This window comes from Balaenoptera ricei, chromosome 2 (genome assembly GCF_028023285.1).
Source record: "Balaenoptera ricei isolate mBalRic1 chromosome 2, mBalRic1.hap2, whole genome shotgun sequence".
NCBI lineage: Eukaryota > Metazoa > Chordata > Mammalia > Artiodactyla > Balaenopteridae > Balaenoptera > Balaenoptera ricei.
The window spans coordinates 111307282-111324226 of record NC_082640.1 but is presented as its reverse complement, the minus strand read 5'-3'; the positions used below and the strand labels follow the sequence as shown (position 1 = coordinate 111324226).

The 16945-nt window shown below is 39.1% G+C and overlaps 1 protein-coding gene and 1 pseudogene across 1 annotated transcript in view; one reads left to right on the top strand and one right to left on the bottom strand.

Moving 5' to 3' along the window:
• AVEN (apoptosis and caspase activation inhibitor) overlaps positions 1–16945 on the top strand; it is a 186608-nt gene that overhangs the window by 39642 nt on the left and 130021 nt on the right. The window lies entirely within an intron of this gene.
• Positions 7931–9018, bottom strand: LOC132360820 (lupus La protein homolog; annotated as a pseudogene).

The window sequence follows — 16945 nt, the reverse complement described above, 5'->3', positions numbered from 1 at the left end:
CCACGTAGCGTAACCCCCTTGTGTGGATGATGGCATCCAACTCGTTGTTCAGGGACTGGTAGCTCATCTTTTTGCCACTCAGATGAGTGTTTCCCTCTTATTACCTGCATTTTGGCCAGTTATGGATTGATAAGCACTTTTATTCAAGATAGGAGAAGGATAAAATGTGGGCTGGTCAGTTTCAATTTTTATCAGCTGTTCCACTAAAAGATTTAGGGGGCAAATTGAAGTAGTGCATAAAATTAACATGTGGACTACCTACCAGTGGATTTAACTGAATCAATTGTGTAGTCAAGTTACTAGGACGGTATCTGGCAATAAAAGAGACTGCATAAATGTTTGAAAGCAATTCAGAATGCTAGTCTAATCCAACAGTTACGCACATTGGCTTATGATTTTGGTTATTTATTGTAGCGTTTTATTTATAACTTAAAGCCTGGCATGGTTTGGGTCTTATATGTATATTTTTCTTGTAGTCTGTCTTTGCTTACTGATTTCTTAAGCGGTTTGTTTATCGGTGATTAGTTTCTTGGGAGATGACAACTGTCACATCTTGATATGTGCTTACATTTCTTTCCCACTCTGCTGCTGATCTATCATTTTCTTTTCACTATAGCATAAGCCTGAGAAGAGCTGCCTTGCTTTCTTCCTCTATGGTGGGGTAGGCTATATTGGATTACTTTTGAGAAGTGGAGTTCATTCTGTGATCATAAAGTATTAAGAATGTCCTCTAGATAGGCTGACCATATTCCTTGGAATGATTGTGATTTTTTGTATACTGTCCTTATTTGTATAAATAAATATACAACCCAGAAAAAGTATCACTGACCATACTCCTTGGAATGATCCTGATTTTTTAGTATACTATCCTTGTTTGTATAAATAAATATACAACCCAGAAAAAACATCCTAGACGTGCACATCGTAAACTTCCCTAGATATTGCCAAAATGCTCTCCAAAGAGGAGATGAGGTGAACTTCCTAGTGTTCGCCGCCTTTGCCAATAAAGCACTGTTAGACTTTTAAAAAAAATTTTTATTGTGGCCAATTGATTGAGTGGTATCTAGTTGAGGTTCCTTCAATTATTGGAGCACCCACCATTTCCAGGTACCGTTTCAGAGGCTGAGCATACAGAAGTGAAACAGAACAGACACAAACACCTGCCTCGTGGAGTTGACATTCTAGAGGGTGGAGACACAGAATAAAGAAAAGGAAACTATGTAAGATGTCAAATGGATATAATTGCTTAGGGTAGAAATGAAGTGAGGAGGGGCCGTTACAGTTTTAGAAAGGTGGCCAGAGAAAGTCTTACCGATAAGATGACATTTGAATAAAAGACCTGAAGAAGGTGAGAGAGCAGGCATTGAGGATATCTGTGGGAATAGAGTTCCGGGCAGAGGCGGGAGCAAGTTCAAAGGCTTTGCGATAGGAGTAAAGGAAACAGCAGAGAGGCCAGCGTGGCTGGAGCAAAGTGAGCAGGTAGGCGGTGAGGTCAGAGATGCGTCACATGGCCAGATCACCTGGAGGCTTGTAGACCATTATAAAGATGTTGGCTCTTACTCAGAGTGAAATGTGCAGCCACTGGCGGGTTTTGAAGAGAAGAGTGATATAGCTAACTCTTGTTTTAACGGGATCACTCTGGCTGCTAAGTCGGAATAACCTGAAGACTGGTGAGGGAGGGAGCAGGTAGACCAGTGAGGCTATTGAAATTCAGTTGTTCCTCGGTATTCATGGGGGTTTGGTTCCAGGACCCCCAGTGGATAACAACATCTGTGGATGCTTAAGTCCCTTACGTAAAATGGTGTAGTACAGCTAGTCCTCTGTTTCCGTGGGTTCTGGATCTGCAGATTTCTATCTGTGGTTGAATCCGCGGATGTGGAACCTGCAGATATGAAGGGCCGACTGCAATGCAGACAAGCACTGATGGTGGCTGGGGCTAGGGGTGGTAGCGGTGGAGGTGGTGAAACATGGTTGAGTTTCGGATCTATTTTGGAAGAACTGCAAATGGTAGGGTATAAGATCGGACTTGCAAATGTGGTGTATGAGATTAAAAGATGCACAAGGATGACGCCAAGATTGTGGCCTGCAGAGCTAGAAGAAGGGGTTTGACATTAAATGAGATGGATAAAACTATAGGAGGTGCTCAGTTTGCACGTGTTAAAATTGAGATGCCAGTTAGACACCTGTGTTAGTCAAAATCCTGTAGGAAATAGACAGTACAGTCAATATAATTATAAAGAAGTTTTAACGAAGGAATCATTTACAAAGTTACAGGTAGCATGTAGGGAAAGCACAAAGATAGTACAGCATTGGGAGGGCAGGTAAAGGCAGAGATGTTACCACCCCTGTTACTAGAACTCTGAAGGAGAGCTTCATGTGAGAAGTTTGCCTTGAGAGGATGAATCGCCTTTGGTCTAAAGATGTAGCCAGCAAAGGTGACTCTCCAGGGAGAGGGACAGGGGAAGAAGTGCTCTGGTCTTAGACTCCTTTTTTCCTCCATTCTCCTGCCAGGGCTCCCCATAAGCCTAACCTACTGGAAGTCAGAAGGCAAGGGAAGCCTGAAGCTGTGATCCATGTAGATCAACCTCCTAGGGCAGAACAGAGAGGGGACGGGTGGAGAGTGAATCTGGAGTGGTAACTGCAAGAGACCCAGCACAACATCCAACAGGAAATATTGGAAATATCGGAAATATCAAGCATGTTGTTGGATAAAGGTATCTGGGGTTCGGGACCCGGGTTTGGACAGGAGATATACATTTGGGTGATGCCAGATGGTGTTTAAAGTTATGAGAATGCATGAGATGACCAAGGGAGTTATTGACTAGAAAAGTACTGAGCCCTGGGTACCACAGTGTCTAGAGGTTAGGGAAATGAGAAAAGAACCAGCAAAGGAGAATGAAGAAGGAATGAAGGAGTGTTTCCAGGAAGAAAGAGGGATTTGTGTCAAACACAGCTGATGAGAGCCAAGAATTGACAGTTGAATTTAACAACAGAAGGTTACTGGTGATCTTAGCAACAGCAGTTTTGTGGGAGTGGTGGGATAAATTCTTTCTTGGATTCAAAAAGAATATGGAAGGAGAGACATTTGAGACAAAGTATAAACAACTATTAATATTGAGGAATTTTGTTTATAAAGGGAAGGAGAATAATGGGCTGGTGGAGGAAGTGTGTCAAAACATATTTTTTAAACATGGGAGAAGTAATTGCATGTTTATTTGTTGATAGAAAGATCCAGAAAAGAGGTCAAAAATAATGTGAGAAGAGGTGAGAATTACTGGATCTGTGTTCTTTGGTCCACATGAGGTGATGGAATCGTTTGTACAGATGGAGCAACTGCCCACTGCCAGGGGCTGGGGCAGTTTTTCAACTGTAATTGGAGGAAACCCAGAATATTTGGGCATAGATATAGGTAGGTGGGTAGATATGATGGGGGCTTGAGGAAGTTCTCTTCTGGTTGCTTCTGTTTTCTTAGTGAAATGAGAAAGCTGTCAGAGTCAGGGAGGAGGTGCTGGAAATGTGAGGAGAGAGTAGAAGATAAATAGTTATCTATAGAAAACAAACTCATGGTTGCCAAAGGGGAAGGGAGGGGGATAAATTAGGAGTATGGGATTAACAAGTACAAACTACTATACATAAGATAGATAAGCAACAAGGATTTACTGTATAGCACAGGGAACTAGATTCTGTATCTTATAATAACCTATAATGAAAAATAGTCTGAAAAAATATATAACTGAATCCCTTTGCATACCTGAAACTAACATAATATTGTAAATCAACTACATTTCAATAATAAAAAAATACTAAAAAAGAAAGAAACAGCTGTCTAGATAGTGGGAAATTGACTGAAGTAGGAAAATGTGGTTTGGTTGCTGGGTGCTAATGGACGCCCACAGGAGGTTGATGGTCATGAATTTAAGGTGAGAAAAGGCGTGTTTTTCCCCCATTCACATTCTGCTGTATGGGTGCAGGTATGGAGGGATGGAGAGTAGGATTTAATCATGATTATATTGTTGTTCAGCCAAGCAAATGCAATAAAGTGAGAAACAGAAAAGGGGTGATTAGAATGATTGCCATTGCATTCAGGCTGGGTAAAGAGAGACGTGCAGGCATGAGAGAGGTGAGGGGCAGAGGAAAGATAGTGGGATCAGTGGACTGTAGATTTCTCTGTGCAGAAGGATTGTTGACCTCCTTGAAGGGGTATGAGTCGGAAAGGGGGGAAGTGGTGGCCATAGAGTGGAGCATTTCAAGTTTGGGTTTAGTGGGGCAGAGGTTGTAAATGATGATAATGATATACTCTAGTATAAAAGCGTGAGTGAGTGGCTCTGAGCTGGCGTGGAGGGCTGGGTTGCTGCATTTCCTTGGCTAACTGTTGAGGCTGAGCATCTTTTTTTGCTGTGCTAGCTTGCTTCTATGAACTGCCTGCACACATTCTTTGACCATTTGGCTTGTTTGTTTCTTATTGACATGTATTTTTAATATATTCTTGACATATTTTTAATATATTCTTGATACTTATCTTTTGATGTTTATTTTCACAGATATCTTCTATTATGGGATTTTCTCTTACTTTTGTAATGGTATCTTTTGGTGCATGGTTTTATGTTTTAATGTAATTGAATTTATCAACTTTCTGTCTTACAGTATGTGTTGTTTTGTGCCTTGTTTGGGAAGTCCATCTTTCCCTCAAGATCACAAAGATATGTTCTCTGGAATTTTCTCTTAAAAATTCAAGTTTTGCTTTGTTTTCTGAAGCATGTTAAATTTTATCAGTTGCTACATTCTTTCACAAACTTTAAAAAAAAACCTTATTGAGGTATTATTGACATATAAAAAGCTGTTCATATTTAACATATACAACTTGATGAGTTTGGGGATTAAGTTTGTACCTGTGAAATAGTCGCGGCCATAGAATGTCCATCAGCCCCCCAAATTTCCTCCCATCTGCTTTATCTTATTATTAGTTTTGGTGGTAAGAACACTTAAGATCTACCCTCTTAGCAAATTTTAGGTATACAATACAGTCTTGTTAGCTACAGGTACTCTGCTGTGTAGTAGATCTCTACCGCTTACCTATCTTGTATAACTGAAACTTTTACGACCATTTTTAGATTAGTTGATTTTCAGTTTGGCTTTATAGAAAGTCACAGGCCTCTAAGTAGAACAGATCTGGATTTGAATCCTATTCTATCATGTTTCTGTCTAATCTTAGGCAATGCTATTTCTCTCAGTAGGAAGTGCAGGAATAGTAGGAAGTAACAGTGTTTGATTTGATGATGTCAGCATCTTATCCCAAATTTACCACTGATTTTAGTTCTGCTTGATGTGTAACCAAGGTGCCTAGATTTAGTATTTATCTGAAATTTTTTGTTGATAGAAGCTTAGTTAACTGTGTTCAGTAAAATAAAGTCCAATTTCTTTTTTTCCTTGAATGTTAGACATAATAGCACTGGTTGCCAACAGAATTTATATATCTTTGTTTTCCTGAGAAATTAAAAGTTATCCTTGGGTATAATATAACTGACTTATTGATTCTATTTCTTGAATAATCAGTGGTGGTGGTCTGAGTTACTAAACATTTAAAAGTTGGTGGCCTTAAGTTAAGTGATAAAACAGTCTTTTCCCCTTTCCAGCGCTTTGTTCCCTATAGTTATTAATCTGCTTTTCTCCCCCATCTCGGTGTCTGCCACGTGTCATGAAGAATCACCATTGCCATCGCAGTGTGTCATCCAGGCTTGGTTTCTCAGCCTATGCTTTGGACTGTTCTTTAGACATTATTTCCTATTCCAGAATTAGCTGTGCTTTGCATACACCTCTGGTCCAGTTCTCAACTGCCATTTTGAAGGCAGACCTTTTGCTAAGAATATACCTAGCTTAATGGGGTGTTCTTCTCCTAGTAGGATTTCCATTACAGTTGTGAATTTTTGTAGACCATGAATGAATTCAGAGAGTGAATTTCTATTTTGTACACGGTTGGTGTATATGTACGTTGGTATATTAACTTTGGAAAGCAGTTTGTCATTTTCCAGTAAAGTTGACACTCCAGTACTTCCAACCTTGGGAGATACTCTAGAGAAATCCTAGCACGTGTGTATCAGGAGACATGTGCATGAATGTGCATAGCTGTATTGTTCAGAAGAGTCACAAATGGAAGCAACTCAAATGCCCATTAACAGTGGGATGAGTACATAAATATTGTAAGTGGATGAATCTCTGAAACCTTATGTGAATACCTCCAAAATACCTCAGTATGATTCTATTCATAGAAAGTTCAAACACAACAAAAAGTAAACTGTGTTATTTAGGGATGCATGTTTAAATGGTAAAATGAAAATCAAGGACATGATTATTACAAAAATCAGGGCTGCAGTCACCTCCAGTGGAGAGATGAGGGGAAATGATTGGGGAGGGCGCATAGTAGGTGTGCGTTGGGGGTGGTAGGGAGGCTTCTGTGGCATCGGCGGTATTCTGTTTCTTGATCTGGATAATGGTTCCTTGTGTTTGTTTAATAATTCTTTAAGTTGTCTATATCTATTGCCTATTCTTTATGTATCTCTCTATACAAGGGGAAAAAAAAGTGTAAAAGTGGACTTCTCATGGTAGAATTTGTTACTACCATAGACCATGGGAAACATTTTGGGAGAAGCAGCCCTTTTCAGCACCTTCAACCTGTGTCTTCAACATGCAGGTGCTTTCTGCTTTGTTTGAGTTTCTGGCCAGGGGCAGTGGCATCTCATTTTTATAAATGGAGGATATGGGAAGGGTACTAGTTTGCTTGAAGTCCTTTTTCTGGTAGGATTGGGAGTCTTCAGACATCTGTTTAGTACTCTTTCTGGAAGCCTTCAGCTTATAGCTAATCATGCCTTCAGCTTTTCTTTTTGAACAGTATTCTTACAGTTCTAGGTTATGTTTCCAAACCTTTGAAAATGGTACCGTACTCTCACATTCAGGCATAAAAACTTCGATCTTTAAGCATTTTTTCTGCCTCCTACGTTTTTTTCAAATGGTGAGTTACTGAAACCATGCCATATGCTTTCTTTTCTTCTTTCAGATGTCACAGCTAACCAGAGTTAGACAAATGTTTCCAGTGTGAGCAGGATGCACTGGGGCAACGTTGAAGATAAACATGAGGCAAACAGTCTTTTACGTGCAAGTCTATAAGCTGTTTATTTTAAGTGGAACAAATAAAAATGATTAGACTACAGTTTGGTCAGCATAGTTTTCTAGGCATATTTTCATTTAAAGCTGTTACAGGAAAAGCCCATCTATCCTATAGATGGGATGCTAACTGATTCGTGAATCATCGAATAAAGCCAATTAGACCTTCCAAAAAAAGCTACTATATATCTTCCTCAGTGTAATTTTATGAAAAGTTGATTTTGGGGGGAGATTTTCATTCTAATATTAGATTTTCTTGCCTCTGCATCCTTTTGCCAGCAATTAGACTGAAAGGGAAAAGAAGGCTGTCACTCTAGCAGCCTATATTTTTTCATTAAACTTTGAACCTTTTTTCCCATGAAGCAGCGGGACAGTTGAGTTGTATTTGCCCTCCTTGATTCAGTTCTTTTGTTTTTTTCTTTTTATTTGATATGTATTTTATTAGTTTTTGCTAATATATTCTTATATTACAAAGGCAATTTAGTGGAAAAACATTCCCTTTGATATTGGAATCATTTGAAATAACACAAGCAGAACTATCCATTAAAAAAATCTTTATTTGAACAACAACAACAAAAAGACAGGTTAAAGCACACACACAGGTTAAAGCACACACACACACACACACACAAACAAATCTTTCCTTTCTTACAGCTGGACATTGAAGTGGGTCTAATTTGATTTTCTTTTTTTCAAACCTCCAAAGATAGAAGCAGCTGAATACCTAGAAATTTGTTTGCTACCCTACTGGTCTCCTGCACCATTGTGTTTTCTACTGTTTTGATGAAGACTCTTTGGCTACTTTTACTCGTCCATCTGCTTCATGTTTATCATCACTGTCAATTTTCATTTTCTTGCTCTGAAACTGTAGTTTTCCTTAAACAGACCCAGCCTAGGCAGCTTTAATTCCTTCTCCTTTTCCTTAAATCTGTGACCTTTTGATTTCCATTTGTTGAGGGATTCTGGTTGATCCACCACGATTTTTTTCAGGGCTGTGTTTTATCTCTCCTGGTACTCCCCACCTCTCTTCTTTGTTCTCTAATTGGAGGTTACCATTATTGGCTTCTTCGGCTATATCTAGTGCTGCTTTAGCTTTCTCATGAAATAGAATTATTTCTCTCTTTTGCACCTTTGATGAAATCTATCCACTTTATTTCCCCACAATTTGAGGAAAGGAAGTGTAGATCTTCTCTACAGGTCGGATCATCTAAGTCATCCAAAAAACTCAGCAAAAACCTAATCTTTTCTTCTAGAGATTTCATTTCAGCATTTATAGCACTGCTGTTTTTCTTCTTGTTTAGCTCTCAGTTTAGCTTATACTTTATTTTGCCTTCTCTCTCTCTCTCTCTCTTTTATTTTTTTGCAAATTAATCTTTCTCGAAAAGTATTAGAGAGTCTGTCTTTATGCTTTTGGTCAGGGGTCTCTGTTTCTCATTTGAATATTTTGTGCTTGACCTTTATCTTCTAATCTTTCTTTTGTCACCAAGGGTTGTACCAGTTGAGAAGCCTTTTACATAAATGGATCTGTTTTTACATCATTTTTTATGGTCATCAGTCATCAGACATTTTATACTCATCAGAGAGAGTTTTGCATGGAGAGCTTCTGATTTTCGCTTTATCTTTATTTATTTTCATGGGTTTTGACTTTGATTTTCTTACTACTTCTATTAAAGTCTGAGGGATTTTAACCTGTTGAATTATATTATCTCCAGAGGTACCCAGCTTTCATCCAGTTTGATCTGTTCCCTAAAAAATTTGTCTTATGGCAAATTATAGTCAAATAACACTTGGTTCGATGACTGATTTGGGTCCCAGAGCAGCCATTTTTTCACCACCACCATTTTTGGCTGTTGTTGCCATCTTCCTGAGCCCAGTCCTTCAGAGCTGAGCCGCAGTGACTGAAATGTCTCAAGTTCATTTTATGAACTGAATGTTTATTTAGACTATTAGATAATTTAGATTATTCTTACTAGAACTTTTCCTGAGAGAACATTATTGAATCTTTTTGGATTTGACTTGTATTCCAGATACTGTTCTGGTTGATAAATGTCTAACTGGCTACATCATCAAATCTGCATGTTACATTCTAACAGCATCTAGCATATTCCTCTCAACTCTGCTGTCTACCCTCTCAGTCTCTTTATTCATGTGGACTCATACTTCGCTTTAAAAAATTACCCTCATTTAAAAGAGGGTTTTGGGAAGCAGAGCAAATAAATGCTCATGATCAATGTCATATTTAAGTGGAAGTTGATAAGTTCTCTTTACTTGCTCTAGAAAGAGACAATAAAAGAGTTATTTTGGTAAAGCCTTTAATGAAGGTCAGGGTAGAACCTCTTCTAATATGAATAGCATGGAACATGAATTTAAAGGCTATGAAAAGGGCAGACATAACCATAGGATTGTGATAACAAAGTCGTCTATTTCAGTAAGTGTACCCAAAGTGTTGTATGTGTGTTTTGGTTGTAGAATGGAAGGTGCATTGGATTGATGGATGTCAGCTGAACTGTCTTGGTTCTGGTTGTCACTAACTACGTGCCCTTGAGGGAGTAAAACTCTCGGAACTTCCTTTTTTATTTTTTTAAACTGTAAAAAATAATACCTGCCTTGCTTTAATACAGGATGGTTGTAGGGATCATGTAGAACTATTAAATAAACTATAAAGTGCTGTAAAAAGTTAATTATTTTATAGGCAAAGACAAGCAAACTGTTGGGGTAGATACACAGTGTAAGTGTGACAATTGAGAAAATCTAGTGGTATTTAAAATTATGCCATTAACATGGGGCCATCATTAAAGTAACAGCATAATACTGACATATATAATTAGAATATAAAACACCATGACCATTAACTCGTTTTCTCTTATGGGATTTGTTGACCTCTTTCAATCTCTACAACTACAGAGGTGACACAGGGAACTTGAAAGATGATTAAAAATGGGAAAAATTGGATCTGTGATGAAATGTTTATGATGCTAAGGAAAAGAAGTCTGAGAAGTGATTTAATAATTATGTCATATGTGTTCCAGGCCCTAAAGACAATGGAAAAAACCAAATGGACTCAAGTAAAATGCAAGGGAAATAGATTAGATATTCATGTACATTTTGTACATGAGATGTTAACTGGGCATCTAAGGGAGAGTTGGGGAATCATCCTAATTGGAAATCTTTCAGAATAGATATGGTCTCATTTGACTGGAATGGATCCAACAATTGTCCTTCCTGTGGCACAGGGACAGGCAAGGTGATTTATCAAGGAATTTAATTTTATTATTTATTTGTTTGGCTGTGCCTCTCGGCTTGCAGGATCTCAGTTCCCCTACCAGGGGTTGAACCGGGCCACGGCAGTGAAAGCGCCGAATCCTAACCATTAGGCCACAAGGGAACTTCCAGGGAACTTTTTTTAAAATCCTATAATTCTGTTCTCCTGGCTTCTTTAAATTTTGCAATGATTCTATAGCATTTTACTCAAGTGCATTAAGTTAACACTTCCAGTGTTCTCAGAAGGGTTAGGCTTAAAATAAATAAGTAAAGGGTGTGTGTGTAAATGGATCCCTGTGGCCATTAGTGACCCTGTGACAGCAAATGACCTTAAGCTAACAAGCTGATGGCAATAAGTACTGCCATTTCCTGAATACCTACCAGGTGCAGGATGTAGGCTTTTTTCTATATCATTGATTCGGAACGGTAACTACAGGGTAGATTTCATTATCTCTACATGTGTTGAAATTAAGCCTTAAAAACAATGTTAAATAATATATGCAACATTCACACGTCTAATATGCAGCAGAATAAGGATTCAAACTTAAGTATGCCTGGCTTCAGAGTTGGTATCTTTCCCATTTGACACTATCCATTAAAGTCTACATGTACAACATTATCTAAGATACACATTCTCTTGTATGTCTGTCTCTGCAAAAGGAAGCTTTATTGTTGACACTGGGTCTGCATCTTGGGAGAGGGTTTGTGATTGGTTAAGAAGCTGCCATGGGGCTGGAGGCAGAAGTCCAGAGGCCAGGGAGCTGCAGCAAGGCCTTAGAAGGTGCCGCCCCTGGAGGCTTCTAGCCATGCTTACGGCTGAGCGGTTTCAAAGAGGCCTCACCCAGCCCTGCCTCAGGCTGGCCCGAGGAGGTTGCTCAGGTGGTTGTCCTTCTTGATGAATTTCACCTCGTTGTCCAGGAAGTGTTTCTCCAGGAAGTCAAAGAGATGGGAGTCTCTGTGGGCAGAACCCAGGGCATGCAGCTTCAGCAGGACCCGGTTCAGGGTTTCCTCTAGGGCCAGGGCCCCTTCCTTGCCACCCAGACTGTGACCTCACTCATCCTGAGGCCGCTTCTTCATGTCCTGGACGAGGACTCAGCTGCAGCCCTGCTTCTGGATCTTCTAGAGATGTTTGGTGCCCTTGCATTTTTCCGGCAGCTCATCGCCAGCGACACTTTTGCAGCTGGAATGGAAGCCCAGAGAGAGGGAGGTATAGGAAGCCCACAGATGCAGGTTGATCAGGTGGGTGATAGCAGCTTTGACCTTGGTGGAAAAATTCTGCTGGATCTGGGAGCTCATGGTTGATTGGCAACAAGGAGCTAAGCACAAAATCTGGGTTAACTGTCGTGGGAAGCAAAGGATGGCAAGATGTCCTGGAGGCTGCAGCTGGAGAGGGGGTTTGAGGGGTGATCAAGAGGCTGGAGTAAGGGGGCAAATCTTGGGTCTGTTCCACCTAACACTGCTGAGGCAAGAGACAGGTCCGAGGACTGCCTGGTGCTGTTGATTCTTTTGGTTAAAAAAAAAAGCCAATATCAAATGAATTTGATGGAAAAAAACTCAAATATATATTTTCCATCTGAAAGGTGACATTAACTCAAAAGATTAAAACCCATACAGGATACTGCGTTGTATATTCTTAGTGTACTGTCATACTTGAAGGGAGTGGAAGGAATACCTTCGCATGATCTGTTATGTGAATACTACATCTGTCTCAGCATTTTCAGTTAACCTAAGAATGGAACTGATGCTAATGAAATATCAATATATACTGCTTAATTTAGTGACGGAGTGTGGTGTACATTCCCCACATAGCTTTTCATAATCTGTGGTGGGAATTCCTCTTGGCAATTAAATCTGTATCTCACGTGTTTCACTGGCACTTGTGGAAGGGACTTAATAGTCACGTGGTCATTATCTATTATCCCTTAAATATTGCATCCTGTGTATTGTACATAGAGGGAGATGTTTCAGTGTTGATGACACTGCTAGTCTCTTAAAATCATGAAGTTTGAGAAAGTTTGTTTTCTTCATCTATTCATCTGTCATTTACTAACTAAGTAGATAATTTATGTGGTTTTAATATTTACCTTGAGAATTCTGTGACAGTAGAGTTTTCTGCCTTGTTTTTATAGAGTTTAGTCTTTATGAAATTTTATAGTGAAATTTGAGGTTATCATGAATAACTTTGGATAACCAAAATTAGTAGAATTCTCAGTTTGTTGTCATGAATTTCTACCTCCATGGTGGGAATGCAGCGGGAATCACATCTGTCAGAGAGACAATCAGGCACCCGGGCTTTCTGGCATCTCCTGTTTAGAAAATTATAGAAACTTTCAGTTTTAGAGATAGAAGAATCCTTGGAGGTAATTTTTTCATTATCTTTTATTTCCTTTCTTGAGTTTCTATTTTTGAACATTTTCTAGAAATTAAGAGAATGAAGCTTAAGGAGATTAAGTGACTGTGTCCATGGTCTTGATATTGAGCAGCTGTCTTTGGCTTCAAACTCAGGATTTCTAATTTGTAGTCATTCATTTAGCAAACACTTAACAAGTGTCTGCACTGTGTCCCATGTCATGCCAGGTGTTAAGGGTACAGAAATGCCTAAAACATTCCCTGTGATTGAGATTATTGTTGGACCCTCCTACACTGTTGGTGGGAATGTAAATTGATACAGCCACTATGGAGAACAGTATGAAGGTTCCTCAAAAAACTAAAAATAGAACTACCATATGATCCAGCAATCCCACTCCTGGGCATATACTGGGAGAAAACCATAATTCAAAAAGACACATGCACCCCAGTGTTCATTGTAGCACTATTTACAATAGCCAGAACATGGAAGCAACCTAAATGTCCATCAGCAGAGGAATGGATAAAGAAGATGTGGTACATATATGCAATGGAATATTACTCAGCCATAAAAAGGAACGAAATAGTGCCATTTGCAGAAATGTGGATAGACCTAGAGACTTTCATACAGAGTGAAGTAAGTCAGATAGAGAAAAACAAATATTGGATAATATCGCTTGTATGTGGAATCTAGAAAAATGGTACAGGTGAACTTATTTGCAAAGCAGAAACAGACACAGATGTAGAGAACAAACTTATGGACACCAAGGGGGGAAGGTGGGTGGCATGAATTGGGAGATTGGGATTGACATATATACACTACTATGTATAAAATAGACAACTAATGAGAACCGACTGTATAGCACAGGGAACTCTACTCAGTGCTCTGTGGTGACCTAAAGGGGAAGGAAATCTAAAAAAGAGGGGATATATGTATATGTATAACTGATTCACTTTGCTGTACATCAGAAACTAACACAACATGGTAAAGCAACTATATTCCAATAAAACTTAATTAAAAAAAAAAAAAAGATGATTGTTGGGAGAGGCAACAGGGGTCCTGAGCATTCCTGCATGTTCCTGTTGGACAAGCCAAGAATGTGGGACCCTGACCGCTCTCTCTACCTGAGGCAACAAGCAACCGTGAGGGATGAGGTAACATCTCCCCCAGGCAAAGGTCAGGCTTGCTTCCACTTACTGTAAGAGCAGTGAGTCTCCTAAGCTTAGTGTTCCTTTCCTGTAACATGACCGGTAGCATGTAGAGGATTCCATGATGGGCTCTTTGAATTACTGCTCTGAGGCAGAGGGGGCGTGAGAAACCAATGCAAACGAACATGAAGCTTTGGCCTTGAGTAATCATGTCCTTGGTCTCTGATCCAGGAGTCTCATGTCTTCTGCCAGCATCCATGGAACAGTAATAGGCTAACTTATTATCTTACAAATAGGATAAAATCTGAGACCCTGAATAGTACTTGGCAAGTATCAATTGTGGGAAAATACAGGTGAGAAAACCAACAATTACAGTTCAGTGTGGGCAGCACAGAGCTGTGGAACAACCAAAGAAGGACACCCAGTTCATCTTGGGAAGGTCAGGGAGGCTTTTCTGAGTGCATTGCTCTTGACCTGATCATACTGGATTGTGTGTCTATTGAGGGTAGATCTTTTTATCCTCAGTATTTGGCACGGTACACAGCACATGGTTCATGACTATAAGCTTGCTGAATGGATGAATAAACTGTTATTTGTAGCTGCTGGTTGTGATTTACTGCATCAGTGGTTCATATATTTGCTACTACGGTTTGTCTCCTTTTTAAGAACTATAGTCCTGGGAAGATAGTCTTCAATGAAAAGCAACTCACTTTGACGCCTAGCATAAATCTGTTCCAACAAGTGAGGAAGGTGGTCAAGTTGCAGGATATCTTGCATGTGGATTCATTTAATACTAAGTAATATTAAGGCCCAATTATTTGTTTTTTGACTTTTTAATTTTCTAATACTACTTAGATTTTTCAGAAGAGTTGCAACAATAGTTCCCTTATACCCTTCACCTAGCTTCCCCTAATGTTAAATAACGTCTTAAATAAACATGGTACCTTTATCAAAACTAAGAGATTAATGTTGGTATACTACAGACTTTATTTGAATTTCCCCGTTTTCTCCCCACTGATGTGCTTTCTTTGTTCTAACTCAGGATACCACATTGCATTTATTTATCTCCTTAGTCTCCTCTAATTTGTGACAGTTTTTCAGTCTTTTCTGGACACTTTTGAAGAATAGTGGTTAGGTATTTCATAGGATCCCTCAGTTTGGGTTTTTCTGATATTTTCTGGTGATTGGACTGAGGTTATGGAGTTTTTTGGGGGGAATACCACAGAAATGGCGTGCCTTTCTTGTTGGCACACATGCTATCAATGTGACATTACTGATTGTGTTGACTCTGATCCCTTGATGAAGATGGTATCTGTCAGGTTTCTCCACGGTCAAGTTACTTCCTACTCTCTGTTCACTAAGTCCTCCTCACACTCAAGCGGATGGGAATTAAGCTTCACCTACGCAGGGGAGGAGTGTCAAGGAATTGGTGGGCATATGTTAAAATAGTGACAGTAAATAATAACTATCTTGGGGGAAATATTTTTAGGTTATGCAAATATCCTGTTTCTCCTTAAAGGCTCAGGGGAACCAGTTCTCTCAGAATGAGGCCAAGAGTTGCCTGGGACAAAGCATTTATATTAATTGAATGGGGTGAATGAGGGTACATTTGTTAAACAAGGTAAAACATCAATCATTGATTTTAATTTCTTCATTAATCAGTTACAAAGTGCTTATTTATCTCTGAGGATGTGTTGGTTACCAATTAAGAAGGTACGTATGTATGTGTGTATATATATGTATGTGTATGTATGTGTGTATGTATATGTACTTATGCATGAGTGTATATGCGTGTTTGTGTGTGTGTGTGTGTATATATATATGAATAGCTTCATTCCAAATGACTTGTATACATGTCTAAAGTCCATTGATCAGAAAAACTTCATTTAAAGAATAGATAGATATATATGTATAACTGAATCACTGCTGTACACCTGAAACTAACACAACATTGTAAATCAACTACATGTCAATTAAAAAAGAAACTTTGTTTAATGTTGTGCTTCTTGTGCAAGAGACTGTCTTGATGTCCCATGCAATCAGGAGGTGCAGTCTTCCAAAAGTTACTCTAGCAGTTGATAGATGAGAGGGAGGCATGCTTCAGTGAGCCAGCAGTCATCCCAGCACATACCACCTATGTGGCTGATCTTCCATGGAAGTTGGGGTAATTCTAGGGTAGCCTTTGTTGCCCCGGGTGCTGTCCAAACAGGGGCTGGTCCAGAGAGAGAATCTGTTTAATGTGTCTTTAGATTGATAAGGGGAAAAACATCCTGACCTTTTGACGTATGACATAACCATTTATCCTTACTGCTATTCTCAGCAGCCCCATAATCTGAATGTATTCTTGCTTAGATATTTGAGTTGAGTAAGAGAAAATCTGCAATAGTATTTGGTACAGTGCTACAGTGCTAGATATGGGTAAGGACTTACCGCATTTAAAAAAAATTTGTAAGATCTTAAAAAAATATGATCACCATTTGGCAGTGATCAAATCAAATTGAATTTGACCATTGGACTGAAATTTGGTCTCTTAACCATATGTTACTGCTTTGCTCCAGAACAGATTTTAGTGATGAGCTATTGCCAGGAATACGTTCATTTCTTTTTTCTTTCTTTCTTTTTTTTTTTGCAAAGCACAGCATTTCTAATTCTTGGTGTCATCAGAGTAGGGTTTAGATGAGAGGAGGGGGTATTCTTGCAGGAATTTGCAATGGAGAAGGCAACATTGTTGTGATATGTTTTGGGGCCATTTCATATTAATTTAGGTTAATAACAATATCTGCCTTAATTTGGGGTGGAGGGGATAGATGAGGTGTAGACATAAACAAATTCAAATTTCAAACAAAACGTGTTAAAATAGTTCTTATTTGTAGAGCACTTGGCCAGGTAGTTGGTACTTTATGTACAACATTCTATTTAACTTCAAGATAACCCTGCAAGGTCGATATTGGACCGTTTTACAAATGAGGCAAATTAAGCTCAAGGAAGTTAGATAATTTGCCTAATGTCACATCACTAGTACATGGTGAAA